The sequence below is a fragment of the Vulpes lagopus genome, chromosome 3, assembly GCF_018345385.1.
Source record: "Vulpes lagopus strain Blue_001 chromosome 3, ASM1834538v1, whole genome shotgun sequence".
Taxonomy (NCBI): domain Eukaryota; kingdom Metazoa; phylum Chordata; class Mammalia; order Carnivora; family Canidae; genus Vulpes; species Vulpes lagopus.
Window position 1 is genome coordinate 63726838 of NC_054826.1, and position 21985 is coordinate 63748822.

The following is a 21985-nucleotide window of genomic DNA, read 5'->3' on the forward strand; positions in this document are numbered from 1 at the left end:
AACATCACTAATCATTAGGAACATGCAAATCGAAATTACATGATACTACCTCACACCCATTAGAAACCCTACTATCAAAAAATTGGAAAACAACAAGTGTTGGCGAGGATATGAAGAGGTTAGAACCCTTGTGCACAGTTGGTAGGAATGTGAAATGGCATAGCCAATGTGAAAAATAGTATATCAGTTCCCTCAAAAATTAAAAGTAGAATTATCATATGATTCAACAATTTCATTTCTGGGTATATACACAAAAAAACTGAAAGCAGGGTCTCAAAGAGATATTTGTACATCCATCTTCAAGGCAGCATCATTCAAAAAGCCACTCAAGTGTCCGTTTATTGATGAACAGATAAGCAAAATATGGCATATATGTACAAGGCAATATTATTCAGCCTTAAAAAGGAATGGAATGCTGACACAGGCTACAATATAGATGAACCCAGAGAATATTATGCTAAGTAAAATCAGCCAAGCACAGAAAAAGACAAATACTACATAATTCCATTTATATGAGGTACTTAGAGTAGTCAGAATTAAAGAAACAGCAAGTAGAATAGTAGTTGCCCGGGGCTAGAGGAAAGAGGGAAAGAGGAGTGACTGTTTAATGGGTATAAACATTCAGCTTTATAAAAGAAAGAACTCCAAATGGATGATGGTAATGGCTGCACAACAGTATGAACACACTGAATACCACTAAATCTGCACTTAAAAATGGTTAAGTAGGTAAATTTTATGTTATATGTATCTTACCAAAATTTAAAAATGGGAAAAAGCTAAGTAAATGTAAAATAAAAATACCTTAAAAAGTTACTACTTTAATAATCATAAAACTTTCCTCAGTTACTAAAAATTATCATTAAGATTTGACCACTGCTAGGATCTTCAAAAAATTAAAAACAGAATTACCATATAATCCAGTATTCCACTACTGGGCATTTATCCAAAGAATATGAAAACACCAATTTGGAAAGATATATGGATCCCTGTGCAGCATTATCTACAACAGCCAAATTATGGAAGTTACCCAAGAGTCCACTGATAGATAAGATGTGGGGTGTTTGTGTGTGTGTGTGTGTATATATATATATTATATAATGGAGTATTACTCAGCCACAAAAAGAAAGAAATCTTGACATTTGCAACAACATGGAAGGATCTAGAAGTTATAATGCAAAATGAAATAAGTCACAGAAATACCATGTGATTTCACTTATAGGTGGAATTTAAGAAATAAACAACAACAAAAAAGAGACAAACCCAAACACTAGACTCTTAAATATAGAGAACAAATTGATGGTTTCCAGACAGCAAATGAGTGGACACATGAGTGAAATAGATGAAGGGGATTAAGAGTACAGGTATCAACCTGATGAGGACCAAGTAACATATGGAATTGCTGAACCACCAAATTGTTACCTGAAACTAATAAAAACACGTATGTTAACTATACTGGAATTAAAATTTTTAAATAAATACATTAAGTAAATTAAATTTTTTAAAAAAGATTTGACCGCTGCTATATGTCCTGTATATAAGAAAATTTCATTGAGTTTATGCTAGCTTCCCACCTACCTAGAAGTTGTAACAATCTATACAATGCTTTGGTAGAAAATGGTTACTTTTTGTTATATGTGACATCATGATTATTATCTTGTTTTTATCAGCTGAAGATAATAATCACAAATGCTTTTGCATCCTTTAACATATATTTTACATATGGGCAATAAAATGTATTATGAAACAGTTTCCATTTTAAGTTTGCTATTTGGCAGAAAATCTCCTACAGTGTTTAACTTATTATTATTATTTGCTACAGACTCTTCCTAAAAGCAAGAGGCAGCCCATTTTCTCCAGATGACTCATTAACAAAAGTCACAGTAGAATGAAGTGTTCCAACTTGAAATACCAACAGCTAAATATAACCTCTTCCACAACATTAGAAAATGCAGTGCCTCTCTTTAGTCTATAAGAGCAATCTTAAAGGGTCACCTTAACAAAACACATTTAGCACATTAGGTGATCAACAAGAAAAGCCTAAATCAATACATAGTTCTTTCAAAAGAAAGCATTGAGCAAAAATGGTGGAAATTTTGTAAATCACAAAAAGATGAAATTAATTTTTCTCCTGTAGGTAAAACACCTCTTTCATAAAAGCATATAAAGCCCTAGAATATGAATACTGGTCACAAATATTAAAATTCATCTACTGGTCCCTAGTATAAATTGAAAGGCTTTTTTAGCCATTAAATGACAATCCTATCACAGATGTTTCATTTGAGATTACTCTTTTGAGGAAAAATAGAGAAATACCTTGTGAATCTTATAAAAATATTAAACCAAACCACTTATTGTTGGATATTTATCTTGCATATAAATAAAAATTTAAAAACATACAAAATTACTAATCAACAGTACTAATAATTTTTCAAAAAAGCAAGAAGAAAAACTAGTACAAAACCAAGAAAACACATTAAGTCAAAGTAAAAAAAAAAAAAGGCTGAAGGAAAAGAAAAGGTAGTTCAACAAATTAAAGATAACTTTTCAGAGACAAAGAGAAAAATTGAAGAAAAAAAAATCTGACAGCTTTTGAGTCCTTAGATTTAGTTACCCCTAAGGCCCAACTTTACTGGTACTTTTCTGTGCACATTTCAGTGATCTGAGTTACTAAATTCCTTTTTCAGCCTAGGCTAGTGCTAGTTAGTTTTCTTGTCACATGTAGCCAAGAATTCTAAAAGAGTTTAGAAATATTATCTTAAGGATGATTAAACTACTAATTGTCCATGTATCTATAGAAATACATCAATTTTCAGGTATACTATGACATCATACATTTTGTCTTCTTTTTCAATAAAGGAGAATTGTCTTCCCTATTTTTTTAGGGGGTGGAGGTCTTTTAAAAAATCATCAAAAGCAGATCCATTGGGTACCTGGGTGGCTCTGCGGTTGAGCACCTGCCTTCGGCCCAGGGCATGATCCTGGAGCCCCGGGATCAAGTCTCACATTGGGCTTTCTGCAAGGAGCTTGCTTCTCTCACTGCCTGAGTCTCTGCCTCTCTTTCTCTCTCTCTCTCTTTCATGAATAAATAAAATCTTAAAAAAGAAAAAAAAAAAAAAAGGCAGATCCATTACAGGAGATCACTTCAGAGACAAAGTTTTTGAAAAGCACCAATTTAAGAAAGTAAACTGATAGCAAACTTTCCTGAAGTACTCACTTCTTCAAAAAATACAGTACTGTTTTTAACAAATTAGTTCAAAGGAAATACACAATGACAATCATATTTTATTCTCAGTGGAATTACTGATCTTTATATTTTTTATTTTATTTTTATATATTTTCCAAATTCTTACCAATCAGAAAGAAACATGTTATTTTTAAATAAGGATAAATTAAAAAAAAAAAATTAAAAAAAAAATTAAAAAAATAAAAAATAAAAAAAAATAAAAAAAATAAAAAAATAAATTAAAAAAAAAAGGATAAATTTTAAGTAATTTTAACCTTCATCTCAGTTTAAAGGATATATCTGTTTGAGGTCTCATCTTCACACAGTTTTGAGAGGTAAAATATTTATTCAGTTCAATTCAACACATATATATCAAATATCTACTATGTGTAAAGCAAAGTGTCATAACAAAAATCATACATGGTTCATGAAAGAAGCCATGAGAAAGACTTCAGGGAATGTATAGTTTAGGTAGTATAGACATTTGTTGTATTTGTGTGTGTGTGATAGCTGAATTGAAATAAAGCTTAATCCAGGCTCTATGTCACAACTTCATGGTTTAACTCAACAACGAAGTATGAGCTATTTCATTCTGATATTTTCATTTCCTAGCTACTGACATTAATTTTCAAAGTACCCATCCTCCCCCATTCAGTTGCAATACAGGCTTAGAAAACTTTTCATATAAATAATCTTTTACAGAATTTAAGGCAAAATAACTTCCGTGGATATTAAGGAAGGTGAGGTGACAATGTTACCCAATTTACTTCCCATTTTCTACTGTATTAAACAGTTATCAAGATTCTACTCCAAAGGTATATATAAAGAGATATCTCTAGTATAGCTTAACCTCACAAAAATATTTTAATAGTCAATAAACAGGCAAAACACAGACTAAGGTGAAGAATTCCATAATCAAGTTTTTAAAGTTTACTTCTATTTACTATGGCCACTTGTTTTATAAACCACAATACTGATTTACATGACCTCTAGCCAAAGTTTATCTTCAGTGCTGGAGAATGTGAAAACTGAAGGTTCAGAAGGTATTTAAACTCAAGAGATTTTACTAGATGGGCAAGTTCTAGTACTTCCACTATGCTCCCTCCCAAAATGTAACTTGACCTGTTGGGTATTCAGGTAAGGCTTGATAAACAAAAAGGTCTCAAAGCTATAAGTTGGCCAAGATGTTTAAAAAACAGACTTCAAAATAAGATAAATTTACATCTATCTCTTGGATTGGCACAACTACTCTTCTGGGCTGAGTATAACTTGAAAAGTCATTATTCCTCTCACTCACTTTTTTAGACCATTAAGTTGGTTGACTCCACCTCCCAAAGAGTCTTTGAGTTCCACCCTTTTCCTCCTTCAATATCACTGGCACATTTTAGGACCTCCTTATTTATTTTTAGGCTATTCCAACAAACTAATAGGCCTTTATGATTTCAGAAAAGCCTTGCTCTAATCCATTCTTCATAATGTTTAATCAACTAACTCCCCTAAAGTCAACTCTACTAAAAACAAATCTAAACTTAGTGTGTGTGTGTATATATATATATATATATATATATATATATACATATAATAAACCTGATTTAATGACTTTATATCTGCTCAAGCACTATGGTTCAGTCACAATGAGGTGTTCCCATAAAATCCTTTCTTGTGTCTCTGCATATCTTTTGCAGAGACTGTGCACAAGTACAACCATGCTACACACTTACTTTCCTGTGTATCATTTTTTTAAATTGTACTTATTTATTTATTTATGTATTTATTTGAGAGAGGGTGAGAGAGACAGAGATTGAGTGCACACATGAGTTGGGGGAGGAATAGATGGGGAAAGAGAGAGAATCCTCAAGCAGACTTCCTACTGAGTTCAGAGCCTGATGCAGGGCTCCATCCCATTACCCAGAGTTCATGACCTGAGCTGAAATCAAGAGTCAGCCACTGAACCAACTGAGCCACCCAGGCACTTCTCTGTGTATCATTTTTTCTAACTAGCATCACACTTGTCTTAAAGACACCACTTAAGGCATCATCGTATCAATTAAGCCTACTTTAATTGCTCATCTTCCAATCCTAAACTAGGTATCTCTCCTCTATGCTCTCAGAGGTCCCTTTTCAAGTAATTATCATAACACTTACCACTTGTTTATAGAATCACTAGCTGTGTGATTGCTCAGAATTCTCTGTGATACAGTTCACTCATCTGTACAATGACTAATAACATCTACGCTGAAGGACTTTTATAAGAATGAATCCAGGAAGTGCCTAACACTTAACAGAAGTTCTAGTAAACGACAGATGTACTTTGACATTCATATTTTTCTCAAAGACAAACAACTTAGCATTCATCTTCTTTACTCTAGCAACTAATCCAGTACTTAGCAAAAAGCTGCTATACATTTGTCAAGTGAGTAAATCTATGTTTCAGAAGAATGACTCCTGTAGCACTAGAGAAGGTACAAATGAGGAAGTACTGCAAAACCTCAAGAAAAAAGGAAGAGAATCATTTTAGGGTGCTTTCAAAATTAAATATGTACTACACAGAGACTCAGTATCTGGTGCCTCAATTGAGAATTACTATTGAAAGGAGCGTCTTTTAATTAAGAAGGGGTAGAGGTGGCTGGATGGGAATCCAATCCCTCATGTGTTGATGGGATAGGAAAGGCATTGGAAAAATGCAGCCAGAGAACGGGCTATAGGACTCAGTGCAAGAGATCATGATAGGAGCAATAAACATGAGTAGCAAAGAAGGGTGAGATCTAAGAGACATTCAGATGATAAATAATACCTGGCAAACAATCTGCTTGTGAAGGTTTAAGGAGTAGAACCAAAGATGACTGAAACGTCTAGTATGACTGAAAAATCCTTAATTGTGATAAAAAGTCAAGAAGCAAGGTATGCAATTAAACTGACCCACGTTTAGAAACTGGCAAGGTCAAAAGGGAGAGAGAACTGAAGGCAATGACAAAATGTAGTTGAAACAACCAACCATGTCATTCAGGCTAAATAAAGAGAATACAAAGGAAAAACACAAAGGAGCTAAACAGAAAGCTGGTACAAAAAAATTTTTTTAAACAGTCAGGGCATGGACTAGGTTCAGAATGTGGAAAGTGGGTTGCTCAAGTGAAATGGAGATAAAGGCAGTTATAATAGAGAAATTTAAGGAAGTGTGATAACTGGTGCTGGAAATACCATCCACATGAGAATTAAGAAGATAGAAGAAAACAGTTACCAAAGTTTTCAAAGAATGTGAAGGGGTCTAAAAGGATGACACTCAAAATGCTTCCCAACAACCTTTCTTTAAGCATGACCTAACACTAGCACCTGTCTCACTGACTTAAGAAATTAATTAAAGTTTACTTCTGCTTTCTCTAGTTTACCACTGTCTTCTGGAACGAGATTTCTCTATTTTTCTGGTATTTTGTCAATAGAAACTTCAGTTTGTCATGGCCAGAGAGTACATTCTACATGAGGTGACTTTCATACATTGTAAAATAAAAATAACAACAACAAAAATCTGACTTGACACTAAAGAACACTTATTTAATAAACATATAGAAGATATCAATGAACAATCAGTCACTCTATAGGGTCTGTTAAGAGAATGACTTAAGTGAAAACAAGAAAAAAATTTCATGTATATATTTGATAGTCGTGAACACATAAAAATATATGTTATCTGGGAAACTTTAGTTTATTATCATCATACATCATTGATTACTCTTATTGCTATGTACAGTTTTAAAAGCAACAAAACAATTTCTTATTAACGTGGTTAAATCCAATAAAGGAATAAAACTAAATCTTGCAATCCTTAAAAGCTTAAGGGAATTATTACAATTTATAGCCACTGATAATATTTTAGTACATTTTAAATGATCCAACTAGAGTGTCTTTTCATAAGTACATTGGAATCACCATGCAATTTTAATCCATATGCTTAAACCTCTTTCACAGTTTACAGGAACAAAGCAGTTTTGATTCACAAACAATGCCCTGAAGTCAAATACACTCATGAGGTATTAATTTACAACTTCATCTGTGATCAGTTAAACTCCATGTGAAATCTTAAACATCCTTAAAAAGCTCACCACAAATAGTTCAATAAGAGATTTTTTGGTTAACATTACTTTAACAAAAAACATATAAGATTAAATTCTATTGTAAAATAAAACCAAATGCCACTTGCTTTTAAGGATAAGCCACTAACAAAACAATCTTTTAAACTGTCACCTTTTGCATCTAAAATATTAATTAAAAATGTAATGCCAGTATCAAAAACATATGCTTCAAAGTTTTGGCAAGATGCATCACAGATAAAAAGAAAAACCAATTTCATGAAGAAAATGTACATATTTTAACAAATACGATGTTTCTTTAATCAGTCCTAAGAGCCAGACTTATTAAAATGTCAGGTCAACCTGAATCATACCTAAAACAAAAGATTAAAATTACAAGTTTTACCAAACAGCTAAGATGTCAGATCCACAAAAGTTATGGACAAAGACAACAGTAATCAAAGAACATGATATAAATATCTAATTCGGCTCATTTTAATAAAAAACAATAATTACTAACTTTTCAGAAAACTGCAGTTTTGAGCTAATATTTATGTAATTTGAACTTGAAAACATTTATTTAGTTAGGAATTTTTTTAGCTACATACAAGTAACATTTTACTTTGATGGTTTTTTTTTTTTAAAGACAATCAGAAGAATTATTGCCGCATATAACAAAACATCCAGGGCTACAATAGTTCTGGGATTAATTTACAACACATCAGTAGAGGCGTAGGTTTTATCCATGTTTTCCCTGTGCCACCCTTAATGTGATGACCTTTGTCCCCTAATGGTTCAAAACTAGCTATAATTGTTGCAAGTATCACTTTATCTAATATCCAAAGTTAAGAAAGACTGCCCCTTCTTTGTATCTAAGAACAACAACAACAAAAAATAGTAAGGAAAACTTTTTCATTAAACTTAAAGTGTTGCTGGCCACTTTTTACTAAATCAATCACTAACAAAGGGAATTAAATTACCATGATTGGTTTAGATTAATTCAAATTCAGCCCCTAAAGGTAAAGAAGAACCCAGCTTCCATTAAAGCACATTGGTTAAAAAGAAAAAAAAAAAAAAAAAAAGCACGTTGGTATATATGGTAAGTGATAAAAGCTGAAGTATCAAATTAACTGTATCAAAAATTAAGAATCAAATCAATGTTATTTTCATACATTGCATATAATAATACACAAGAGTCATTATTTCCTTTACGTGTTTCGAATGAATATTACATATGCCAATGTGGCCAACTCTTTTTGTAACCGTTAATATTTCAATTTTGATCAACTGAATAACTTACTAGAAAACTATTATGTAATGCAATAATTTTCTATCTAAATTAAGAAATACAAAATAAGATAAAAGCAATAATTTAAAATATGTCACACTTTAAGTAAAAACCAAGATATTAGATACATACACAAACTTCTGATTCTTCCTGAACCCCACTAAAACTATTTTCAAAGACAAAATGGAAACAATGGTGACAAAAATCTGGATACTGTAAAGCAGAGTGAAGAACAATGATTAACTCAACAGACCCAAGAAAGCTGAATGATAAACAGAAATGGAGAAAAGCAGAAGAAAATTGGGCAGCAATCAAATTTATGCTGTCATACCCCTAAAAAGGCACTGATTGGCATTAAGAATCTCTGGGAATGGGAGTGAAGGCAGGACATAACACTCTAAGACGGAAATAGACTTCCAGAATCCATTCTCTACTCAGCACATCAAAGCAAATACCCTCTTTCTTATCCAGGCAAAAGACTGGAGGTCCATTTTCTGGAGAGGATAAAAAGAAGGCAAAAAATATACTGAAAATATGAGAATAAACTGAAAGCTGACACACAAATCTTTGGAATCTTCTAATATTTTTCTTTTTTGATTCCAGTGGCAGTTATGAAAGGAACCTTTCTATAACCAAACTAGTTTAAGAAACCACCTACTGGTATCAACATGGAATTCTGCTACAAAACAGCCCAGTCAGATCATTTCAAGCCCAGGAGTTTGCAACTCCTACACACCCACAGTACATTTACTGTCTTTCAATTTCTCTCTTTTTTCTTTTTTATTATTTACTTATTTATTTTTTCGTGAGAGACACAGAGACAGAGAGAGGCAAAGACAGGCAGAGGGAGAAGCAGGCTCTATGCAGGGAGCCCGACATGGAACTCGATCCCAGGGTTCCAGGATCATACCCTGGGCTGAAGGCAGCGCTGAACTGCTGAGCCACCTGGGCAGCCCTCAATTTGCCACTCTTAAAAATAGGCAAAGAGACAAATATCACCAGATATTTAAAATCTCTACTGTGAAAGATGAAGGCCAAAATAAACAAAAATTAAAAATGACAACATGGAGGAAAGAGAGATATACAATGGGAAAGAAGCTTGAGAAAAACTTTATCTTATTACTAATAACCTCAGAGAGATGACAAGAAATATTGCATCCATGAGATGAGACAAGAACAGATGCTACTAAAAGGCACAACAAAACATTATTTTTAAAACCATTGAAATAAAAATGACAGTGTATTTCTCAAAAACAAAAGTAAAATTAGAAAAGTAATTTAGAGGACCAATCCAAGATGTCCAATGACCAAATAACTGAAGTTCAAAAAACAAAGAGTGAGAGAGAGAAGAAAATAGGAAGAAATCAAATGATTCAAGAAAATGTCTCAGAACTAATGGACATGATCCATGTCAAAAGAATCCATCACCAATGTGTCCAGCAAAATGGATGAAAAGAGACCCCTACAAAGACATTATCAGGACAAAGAGCCTAAAAGGCTTTGGCTTTTGTAGAATAAAACAAATGTTTCAAACAAAGGATAAAGAATCAGAAGGGCATCAGATCTCACCACAGCAACACTAAAAGCTAGAAGATAATAGAGCATTGTCTTGAAAATACAAACACAATTTTGACAAAAAATAAAAATGAAATTAACTACTGAGACTTAAAATAGCTTAGCACCAAAAAAAAAAAAAAAAAAATCTGCTTTAGGTAAGTTGGTTTTATGATAGCCAAGACCCTAAGCAATAATAGTAAGATCACTCAAATCTGAGCAACTCAAAATATTTCAGTTCTACACAAAGGAAAAAAAAAAAAAAGGAATTGTAGTTCAAATCAGGATGCTTCCAATTTTCAGTTTGAAATTTCCGACAAGAACATTTAATGTGCATGGGACACTTTCTTCCTACTGGAAATCATGAAAAATCAAGGAAAATGAAAATTGCACTTTATTTTCAGTAAAATTTGGGGCATATCAGGAAGTATTACAAATTAATGACGAAAAGATGGGATAATCAATGATGGTATGGGACAACCATAAGTGTACACTGTGAGAGTCCAGTGATAGACAAAATACACTTTTTGAAGATGAGGGGAGTACTATGAAAGGCACAATTCTACTACTAATTTGCCAAGTGAGAACTAAGACAAGAAACTCCATTATCACCACTACCATTTAGCATCACACTAGAATACCAGCCAATGCCATTAAACAAAATGAAGGAAACTAGAGGAATAAATATTAAGAATCAGGAAATAAATCTATTACTACTTAAAACTGTTATTATTGCAGAGCTTAAAATTTTTTCAGAAAAATTTAACAGAAATTTTACAAACAGTAAATGGTGGTAAAGTACATGAGTAAGAAAAATAATGCATAGAAGTCAGGAAATTGCATTGACATAAACCAAAATCACTTTTAAAAGATCTTGGATTCACAAAACTTTAAAAATATATAATACCTATAAGAAAATATACTTAAAACACTCCTGAAGGCATTAACAGAAGATCTGAAGTAATAAAAGTACAAATCATGCTCTTCTTTAGTAAGACTCGGTATTAATACATCAATTTACTTTCACTTAATTTCTAATTTTAATATAATAATCCTATCAAGAAGAATAGAAATAGGGATCCCTGGGTGGCGCAGCGGTTTGGCGCCTGCCTTTGGCCCGGGGCGCGATCCTGGAGACCCGGGATCGAATCCCACATCGGGCTCCCGGTGCATGGAGCCTGCTTCTCCCTCTGCCTGTGTCTCTGCATCTCTCTCTCTCTCTGTGACTATCATAAATAAATAAAAATTAAAAAATAAATAAATAAATAAAGTTTAAAAAAAAAAAAGAAGAATAGAAATAGTTTTTGTTTATTTTTGTGGGATGAGTGGTATACATGAAACAACATGATAAAATGTTGAAAAATAAGTAACAATAAACTAGGAAGCTCTAAAAAAAAAAAAATAATGAAATACGGGACAATAGCCCAATTGAAAACAAAACTTTCATGATGTTTCAATAATTAAACTGTCACACAATAATAAGCCATATCCATGGAACATGAGAAAAAGTCCAAAACAAGCAATAATAAACATGTAAATTGAGATATGACAGTAACATATAATTAAAGTGGTATCTCAAAATAATGAGAAAGAGATGTAGTAGTCAATAAACAGTCTGGAACAACCAAATAACCTACTATAAAAAATAAAACAGGGGTCTTCTGGCTGCCTCAGTTGGTAGAACAATCAACTTTTCATCTCTAGGTGGAAGTTCAAGCCCCACATTGGACGTAGAAATTACTTAAAAATAAAATCTTTATAATAAAATAAAATAGGATCCATACCCCATACTGTGTATGAAAATAAACTCTTGGATGGATCAAATAATTAAGAGTAAAAACCAAATTCAGAAGTCTTTAAGTAAATAATACATTCTATTATATAACAAAAATAAAGTTAGCAGAGAAAAATCCAAATTATAACCTTGTAGAAAGTTTTTTTTTTTTAAGATTTTGTTTATTTATTCATGATAGACATGGGGGGTGGGGGCAGAGACATAGGTAGAGGGAGAAGCAGGCTCCATGCATGGAGCCTGATGTGGGACTCAATCCCGGGACTCCAGGATCATGCCCTGGGCAGAAGGCAGGCACTAAACCACTGGGCCACCCAGGGATCCCCGACACCTAATGTTCTAAAGTGAAAGAAGTAAAAAAGGACATACTGGTCGAATGTTAAAGAAAAGAAAGAAGTTGAACTGTAATTACTACCAATTAAAATAGAAAGGAATATTACATAACGATTTTTTTAAAAAGTTCAGTATACTAGGGAGACATAGTAATTCTAAAAGTGTATGTACTTAATAAAAGTCTCAAATATATTAAGCAAAAATTTAAAAATCTTAAAAAGAAATTGACAAATCTAGCATCCCAGTAGGTTTCTACACACATCTTTTTATTATTGACCAGTCAAGGATATAAACAAAAATTGTATGCAAGAAATAACTATTTAAAAGCCAGATCATGAGAGGATCATATATAATGACCTAATTAAATACATAGAATTCCTCATCTAACAATTAGAGAGTGCCTATTCTTATCAAGAACACACACAACGTTTCAAAAATAATCAATGTAATGGGATATAAGACAAATTTCCAGAATTTTTAAAAGCAGATTATCACATGGAACCTGTTCTCTAACTACAATGATGTGCAATTTTAAAAAGACATCCTTTTAAAAGTCCTAACTTCAAATTTTCAAGCAATTCCCAAATAATCAACATCCCTAAAAGAAATCTTAAGAGAAATTTAAAATACTTAGAAATGAATGATAAAACACTCTTGCAAAATCTGGATGATATAAAACAGGTGTTTTGAGAAAAATGTATAGCTTTCATTGCAAATCTCAGAAAAGAGAACCTAAAGCTGTAAACGTGTAAGCTAAGTGTTCATATTAAGATTTTAGAAGAACAACAGATTTAACTCAAAGACTGTAAAGGAAAGAAAGAACAAATATCAATCAAATAGAAAGTAAAGGTAAAACATCAATTTAGAAACACACACGTTAACTACAGATACAGCAGAGATTAAAGAGATAAAAGACCCATGAGTTGCAAGCAAGCAAACAAATGGGGCCTCAGTCCTACAATTCCAAATAACTGAATTTGGCCAACAATTTGAATGAGTGTGGAAGCATTCATCTTTAGAACCCTCAGAGAGGAATGTAATCCTGCCAACATTTTGATTTCAGCCTATGAAACCTCAAGCAAAGAACCAGCAGAGTTAAAGCACATGGTACTAACTTCTGACACAACTGAGATTATAATTGGTGTTTTAAGCTGCTAAATTCATAGCAATCTGTACAGCAAGAACAGATAACTACTGCATCATCCTCACTTGACAGTTAAGAGCTGCTCCCCAGCCTTTACTACTCCAGGATCCATTCATCCCCTTTGCTATTAGACTCCAGTTTTCTAAAGGCATCTTCCACCATCAGCTTCCCTCTACAATAAACAGCCACTCTTGAGGCTTCTCTCTATGATGCTGGTGGCTCCCTTCACTCTACATTTCCTTATTGCATTATTGCATTATTGACAAACAAAATGTCTGTCTGGTCTTAATACAGTAGATCCATTCTAGCATGCTCATTTCTCTGAGCCTTTTGATTCCTTGCTCTACTATCTGCCAGACAGCCCTGATATCTTTACTTCATTTCATACAGGCCATCACTTCTCCAAGCTTCCAAGAGTCATCACAGCAGCATATTATAACCAGCGCCAGGGGCCTTTGCCAGGAAGTTAATTGCTGTGTCATTGGAGAATGCTCCCATATCAACAGAGCTTTGGCTTGAATGCTGACCAAAAGCAAAGGTTTACAATGTTTGACCCTAAATCCAAAAAAATCAAAAGCCTTTCATTCTTAAGTCTTTGGTGAGAAAGACCTGTCATTTTCAATCTATCCTTAAGAATTATTGTGAAAGCTACAGACCTTTTCAGAATAATGCACATTCACAAGGGAAAAAAATTGTATAAAATTTTACAAAAGATTTATAAAAACCTCCCTATTACAATCTGGATTCTCTAAAAGCAGACACTGCAGTAGTTTTGGGTGCAAGATGTTTATTAGGGATCAGCCCCTATAAAAAGAAGGGGGGGAAGCAGGACTGTAAAACAGAAGTCAGATTACAGTACAAACCTCACAAAACCTCAGGCAACCTGGCAGGGATCTCTAGAAATGTATTAGTTATCTCAGGTGTGAACAAAATAGCTGGGACCTTACATCTCCATCTTGATCAGTTGCAGGATGGGAGCTGCCCTGGGAAGGCTGGGGTTTACTTAGGCAAGGGAGGCTTCCAGAAAGAGAGGCAAACTATGAAGGAGCTGAAGGATGAAACCTTTCTGAATTCTTTTCTCCCCACAGCCAGGCTGCAATTCCTCCTTGAGGGAGGATCTGAGCTGCACAACTCTATGTCTATATGCTCTATGTCTACTTAGGAACACGTTTTATCCATTCTAAAAATCCTCTCCTCTTTTGTACTTTCTACTTCTACTCTTTTCTACTTCTTCTGATTATACCACTGAACTTTCTTAAGGCAAAAGCCCAAACATTTGTCGCCAAGTATGTGCACTATAAAGACCTCACAAGAGGTGTTACTATAAATCACGGACATACTGAAGCTGGATGTAGGTAGAAGCCCCACTCCAAGCACAGGACCTCAATTCATTTATCAATTGCTAAGACTGTAAATGAAATAATTAAATAGGAATACTGCCAAAATGATCTAACAGCAAACCAAGTAATAAACTTCCACCAAACTAAACTGGAATTAAACACAGAATGTATTATAATTCATCCATCACAATAAGTAGTAAGATATCACTATATGAGGGTTATAAAACTAAGCATTTATAATATTATCTTTTAAATTATAATCAGAATTAGAAAATAAGGCATTTTTTAATGGTTTCATGATACACTGCATTTAAATACAATCCTCCTTCATATGATAACATTTAAGTTCCTATTGTGTGCCAACTGCTTCTTAGGAGCTGGATATAGAAGTCAATAGTACAAAGCTCCTGCCATTAAGGAGCTTCTACATTGTACTTAGAGGAGTCAGATAATAAACAAGAAAACAAAGTCATTTCATATATAAGTGCTGTGAGAAGTGTCATTTGAACTAACTAAAAGAAGTCCAAAAGAACGAATAAGGAAGAGCATTCCAAAAAGAATAGACAATATATGCAAAAGTCTCAAGGTAGGAATGAGTACCTATTGAAATAACAAGATAAAGACCAGTGTCATTGAAACATTATAAATAAGAGTACTCTTCCAAGAGGTAAGAGTTATACTCAAAATTTCAATGTCAGGATCATCACCTTTCCTCTTACCTAATCTATTTATTGTTGTTTACTATTAGAGAATTATGAAAATGCTTGAGATGTAGAGTTGATAAGCAAACACTTTCAGATCTTGCAAGTAACTAGTAATGTTTCCCATCATTTGTTCTACTCCTCTTATATTAAAAAGATAAATCTATATTTTCATAGAAACTGAAGAAACAGAAATAAAGAATGAAAAATAGATCACATCCCTTATAAGGAAAATTAATTTTATATGTAACATTCAGTAATGCAAAAGATATTAGCAATACTTCCCCTTTATGCAAATTACCTACACAGATTTTGACTGAGTCACATTAAAGACAGTAAACAAATCATTTACACATCATAACATGAGTATAGTATGAATAATTAAGCTTTCCCTACATGTTAAATCTCTCCAAATAATGTAGTATCAATGGATTTGCAGTGTTGGTTGGTTTCTACTCAGAAGAAATAAGTATTTGTTTGCAGGACTTAACAAAGAGAAGATGAAGCTAAATATGACAATACCAAATGGTTTTGTCATACCAAATAACCACAATTATTAGATAAACAAATGATATATTTAAAACAAAACTGCCTTAAAATAAACCTGAATTAAAGTGTAAAACAAATGCTTTTAGTTTCTGAGCAGGAAAATATAAATGGCTACTGCTCACTTTGGCAGCACATATACTAAAACTGGAATGATACAGAGAAGATAAGCATGGCCCCTGCACAAGGATGACATGCAAATTCGTGAAGCATTCCATATTTTTGTTGTCTTTCATGAATAAATAAAATCTTTAAAAAAAAATAAAAGGAAAATGTAAATGGCTAAAGTACATGATCAGTAGAATTAGACCTAAAATTTCCAACATAAGAAATGATAATTACTACAAGATACTGTCTCCATGCTTCATGTTAACAATTGTCCATGTGGAAGTATCCAAAAAGCCCACAACTTGATATCAGGCCGAATATGTGGTATACTAAGAAAACTTCTAAATATAGAAAGAATCCCTATTTATAAGTAGGCTAAGTCGCATTAGTTCCTTAATCTAACATAATCAGCCCCTATATATAGTTCTGATAGAAGATTACAGAGTTATCCTCTACCCCTAACTTGATGGCACACACATTCTACCAGGCTTCTTTCTCCAAAATATTACAGCTTTGTTTAGGCTAAAAATTGGTTATGAGAGATAATTTCTCTCTTCTTGATGATCTCTGCACAAGTGTCATAAGAAAATTTTAGCAGTGATGCTATCCAAAATTGCTGCCCTGCCACTTACTTGGTTCTCACATGGATTTGAAGGACCTTAACCCCAAAGAACTATCTCTGGCTGTGGCAAATTTGATCATCAGCATCTATATGCTGCTTTAGACTTTAGAACTCTCAAACACTCGAATTTTTAACATGGAATCAATAAATATCTATAATAATTCATGACGCACAGACAATGATACTCAGGCTCTGCTGTAAATTCAAAAGAATTTCTATCAATATTTGTTACTGATTACTTTCAATTGCATAGACCAGCAGTTCTCAAAGCATGGTCCAAGAATCACATGGATCTCTAAAATTCTTACAGGGAATTCACAGATTAAAACTGTCCTTTTTCAATGTTATTTTTGTACAACTAACTGTCCAGTGAAGTTTTCCAGAGGGTACATAACAAAACATCATTCTAGTGCCTAATGGAATGGATGCTGGTGTATTTTTTTTCTGTTTTGAAAAACGTTTAAGGTAACATATCTAGAGTATTAATAAGCGAGTTTTCAGAGATTAAATTTGTTCTCCAAACTTCTACTGTCCTCTTACTAGCTATACCTGCTATACTCTAAGTATCTGTGTGAGGTAATATTTCATTCATATATTTTAATCAATACCAATATTTCAACATGTATATTTACATCGTATATTTCTTTTTTTCCAAAGATTTTATTTATTTATTCATAGAGACAGAGAGAGAGAGAGAGAGAGAGAGAGAGAGAGAGAGGCAGGCAGAGACACAGGCAGAGGGAGAAGCAGGCTCCATGCAGGGAGCCCGACTCAGGACTCGATCCCAGGTCTCCAGGATCACACCCCTGGAGGGCTGCAGGCGGCACTAAACTGCTGCGCCACCGGGGCTGCCCTACATCCTATATTTCAATCAGTATATTGCAACAGATTGAATGCAGAAGCAGATGAGACTCCACCTGCCTTCTATTACATTAACAGTAAAGAGATTTGGAAAAATGTAAAAAAATACCAGTCTTTTTACAATATTTTTGGTTTTGGAAAATATTAGGTATTTTTCACAAACCTATGTTACTTATGCTACGCATGTTAATAATGGGTTTATGACAATTACCTTTAAATGTATTAATATTTTCAAATGTCTCCATTAAAACTTTTAATTAAAAAAAATAAAATTTTTAATTAAAATAATTTTTTAAACTAAACTCTGTAACTATACCCAACATGGGTTTGGAATGTGCAACTCTAAGATCACGAGTCACTACAACAGATCCAGGCAGGTGCCCCTTTTTTAATTTCTCATATGGTAAATACCAATATAACCCATTAAGCAATACCTCTTTACTACTTTACAGCAATGGCAATGGCAACTACTTTACACACTGGCTTTGTCCTCAAAATAATTCCTGTTGTTGCATAAACCAATTTTTCATCATTTGTGATTTTTTAAAAAAATTCTCTACTTTTAATAACCATCAGATTGATACCTCTTCTCCTTATTAGCACTGTGTATCCCTACTGCTTTCACACAAATACGATATTCTTAAAAATAAATTGCAATTAAAACACAAGCATAGTACAGAATAAGAAACACAATAACCAATAATAAAATGACAGGGCCACAGCTGTTTACAACATCCTTTGGTCTGATATGGCTTTATTTTGTGTATAATATTTTATATGATGAAATCTGATTAAAAAAAACTTTTTTACATTCCACGTTTATATTTGTCAATTATGAATAAAAGATACCAGTGTAACATAACTTGTAGCTAACCACATTAAAATATGCAATAAGTCATATAATGATGTACCACTATGTTATTTTATAAGGAAAATTAATAGTTCTATTCCATCATTACCAAGAGTTTCATGTATATTGCTAGTTATTGGAAATGTGGGTTACCAAGTATCTAATGTTCAAATAGTTTAAAAACCATTATAAGGGTTCTTTTCTTGAGAGTACACACCAGTTAACATAAATGGATTATAAAAGCCTTATAGTTGGTGAAAAAAATTATGATAAATATAAGTAATATTTTCTAATAAAGATAAATGATAATTGAAAAATTAATGTTACATTTAAAATACATTTCTGAATATTATACACAGCAATGAAGCACTTTAATTAAAAAACAAGTTTAAACAATATTTAATCATTCATCTTTCTCTCTTACTGCCAACTTTCTTCTATTCCTCAAACACACGAAGCCGTTTATATTATTTGTCTAAACAATAAAACCATTTATCATAATTTTACGATATTTATTGCTGTCGTTAAAGAAATTTATATTTCCCAAAATAGATTAATTACAAAATACTGTATGAATGAAATCTACACATTCAGTACAAGTATAAAAATTTAAATAAGGCATGAATAGGACAGTACCTTTCAACTGTCATATTAAGCTGTGATAATAGTAACTATAAATTAGTAATTTTTAAGGGGGATCCCTGTGTGGCTCAGCAGTTTAGCGCCTGCCTTTGGCTCAGGGCATAGTCCTGGAGTCCCGGGACGGAGTCCTACGTCAGGCTCCTGGCATGGAGCCTGCTTCTCCCTCTGCCTGTGTCTCTGCCTCTCTCTCTCTCTCTCATAAATAAATAAATAAATCTTTTAAAAAAATAAATTAGTAATTTTTAAAAATTATCATAATAGCTACTACATTTGAAATATTGACAGATTATAGACAAATATAAAACATAGCACTGTTGATAAAACCCAGTCTGGCTTACAGTCATACTCAGAGGTAAATTAACATTTCTATAATATCTAATATATGCCAGGCACTAGGAAAGGTATTTCAGATACATTATCTTATCTCATCATCAAAATAACTATAAACACAATTTGCCAATAATGAAATGGAGCCTGAAAAGTCACATAACTAATAAATAGCAGGAATGGGATCAAAGTAAAGACAAATTTTAAAGAATGAAATTTAAAAAGTGAAAACAGTTTTAAGATAACTTTCTTACATAAATGACTGTCATTTCACAACTATTCTTTATTCCCAAAACAAGACTCCAAATTTGCTTTTTGGGGAACCATTTCTCCAACACTCTTCTTTTTCCTCTTGTGTTAAGAGATTTTTTTCTCTCCAACATGCTTAATCCATATATTTCCAGCACTGCTAATTCTATCTCCAACTACAGAAGTAGGTATGTACCTCAAGCCAAGCTAAACAGACCTAATATGATCTAATACCATAACTTTTCTTGGAGCCACTAGAACAGATGCAAAAAAGTGAAAAGGATGTAAACTGATAGCTGCTGGCAGCTACCCTACCTCCAGGAGATGAGAGCCTACTTGCAAAAGGAGCCAATACCAAGATAAACAGAGGAACAGTTGAAGAAGGTCCAAAAACATTATTTGAGCCACTAGATCAAGCTTCACCTGAAATTGGCCATACCACGATCTTTTAAATTATGTAACCCAATAAATTTCCATTTGCTTAAGCCAGTCTGAATTGGAGGATTTCTGTCACTTGTTCAATGTACCTATCAATAAAACTTAACGGTGTAAACCATCTGCAAAAATCAAATGATGTACTTAATTATTCTCAATCTGCAACCTAAAAAAAATTAACAGAAATCAAGGAACTATTTTTAGTATTTCAAAAAGTTTAATGGAGTTGCACACAGACCTGAAATAAAGCGCCTGCAGCTTAATAAAACACTAAGTTCTGGGGATCCATGGGTGGCTCAGCGGTTTGCCGCCTGCCTTCATCCCAGGGCATGATCCTAGAGTCCCAGGATTGAATCCCACATCGGGCTCCCTGCATGGAGCCTGCTTCTCCCTCTGCCTGTGTGTCTCTGCCTCTCTCTCTGTCTCTCATGAATAAATAAATAAAATCTTAAAAAAAAAAAAAGACTAAGCTCTGACTACATCATTTCAATATGGAAACTTCAGTTATCTTGTTTTAAAAGAGTTCTAAAGAGAAATAGGTGTTTACATATAATCTTTATTTTTAAATTGGAAACAAATTGATGTGTACTTTTATTTGTTTCTTTAAGATTTTATTTATTTATTCATAGACACAGAGAGAGAGGCAGAGACACAGGCAGAGGGAGAAGCAGGCTCCATGCAGGGAGCCTGATGTGGGACTCAATCCCGGGTCTCCAGGATCAGGCCCCAGGCTGCAGGCGGCGCTAAACCACTGCGCCACTGGGGCTGCCATCATGTGTACTTTTAAAATACAGTTTATCTGAAAGACAAACTTTTAAAAAAGGAAATTATTCAAAATGATCACTGGAGGACAAAATATGAAAAACTGTATTACTATATTACTTCAAAATATATTTAATAATATAATTCACACCTTTAATATATCAGCAATTCCAGACTAATGTCTTAATTTCTGAATGCCTATCAGTCTTTCTACCCTGAGGCTATTCAGCCCCATGACATATCAAATAAGCAGTCTAGGCTAATGGCACCACCTAGTGTCCTGTACTGGTCAGTATTAGACTTACTGTTTCACTTTTGCTAGTGATAAATCTTTCCAAATCCAATTCTTTCTTATTCACTTGTACATACATTGTCCTAACTCTCCTCTCATGCCTCTTTCAACAACTGTCCAGTTGTCTTTGCCAGGTAACTGGTGTTTAACATCAGTCATCATAAGCACTTTCTTTTTTTTTTTTTTTCATAAGCACTTTCTAAAGTGACTACTATGAGTATCCCATTCACATGCCAAGGCTCACAGATCACTGGACAGGTAGTGTGACTTTAAAGCTCATTTTCCTAATTACTACTCATAAAGCTCATGCTGCTTTTCCTTAATTCTTCATTTCATACTATGGCCAAACCACTTTTTTTTTTTTTTTTCAAAAAGTAATCATCCAGTTCTAGTCCAAGAAGGCGATACAGGAACACCCTGAACTCATCTTCTTCAAGGAATACATAAGATTATACCTATTTACAAAATGATTCCTCCTGAAGAAGAACTGAGGGCCAACTGAACAGCTTCTAAACAACAAAGACAGAGAGAAAGGCAAAAGAGAACAGCAAGAGAGATGGAGACATGGTCTCCAAGAATGTCCACATTGGATGCTGTAAATTGGCAGTGGGGAAGGATGGTACTGAGGGAAAGGAACAGATTCCTCTGTCTTTAGACACAGAAAAAAAAAAAAAGCCCTGGATTAAATATGTAACGGTTTTTTTATTCTTTCAAAGTTAAGCCAACCTTTCCTCAAATACCATCACAGAAAAAAATATTCTTGTTCACATCTGCTAGTTGTACTAATATCATTTGCTAATATTTTGAATTATGAATTATAATCCTCCAGCTTATCATCAGTTAAATCATTTT

At 33.4% G+C, this 21985-nt stretch overlaps 1 protein-coding gene and 1 non-coding gene across 12 annotated transcripts in view; one reads left to right on the forward strand and one right to left on the reverse strand.

Annotated features, from left to right (window-relative positions):
• Window positions 1-21985, reverse strand: part of ADK (adenosine kinase) — a 498050-nt gene that overhangs the window by 358156 nt on the left and 117909 nt on the right. The gene's annotated exons all lie outside the window — the stretch shown is intronic.
• Window positions 16103-16209, forward strand: LOC121488435. The gene has a single exon (XR_005987064.1). It is a non-coding gene; the product is annotated as a U6 spliceosomal RNA (small nuclear RNA).